Below are 202 nucleotides of genomic sequence, written 5' to 3'. Positions count from 1 at the left end.
GAAGAAGACTGAGAAGGGATTTGATAGCAGCCTTTTTCTACCTGCAGGGTGGTTTCAAGGAGCATAATGCTGGGCTTTGCTCAGTGGCCACAGATGACAGATCAAGGAGCAGGATAGAAGGTTTAAGTTGGGTGTTAAGAAAGCCATGGTAGCATGGTATAGCCCTGGAGCAGGTTACTGAGAAGAAGCCTTTGTCACCTGC

General features: G+C 48.0%; 1 protein-coding gene across 1 annotated transcript in view; it reads left to right on the top strand.

The window, feature by feature from the left end:
- Positions 1-202, top strand: part of MRPS5 (mitochondrial ribosomal protein S5) — a 147,720-nt gene that overhangs the window by 61,912 nt on the left and 85,606 nt on the right. The gene's annotated exons all lie outside the window — the stretch shown is intronic.

Source organism: Gavialis gangeticus, unplaced genomic scaffold, assembly GCF_001723915.1.
Source record: "Gavialis gangeticus isolate Ggan-Ray unplaced genomic scaffold, GavGan_comp1, whole genome shotgun sequence".
Taxonomy (NCBI): domain Eukaryota; kingdom Metazoa; phylum Chordata; order Crocodylia; family Gavialidae; genus Gavialis; species Gavialis gangeticus.
Note: the sequence above shows the minus strand (reverse complement) of the source record. Positions and strands in the feature narration are given on the sequence as shown.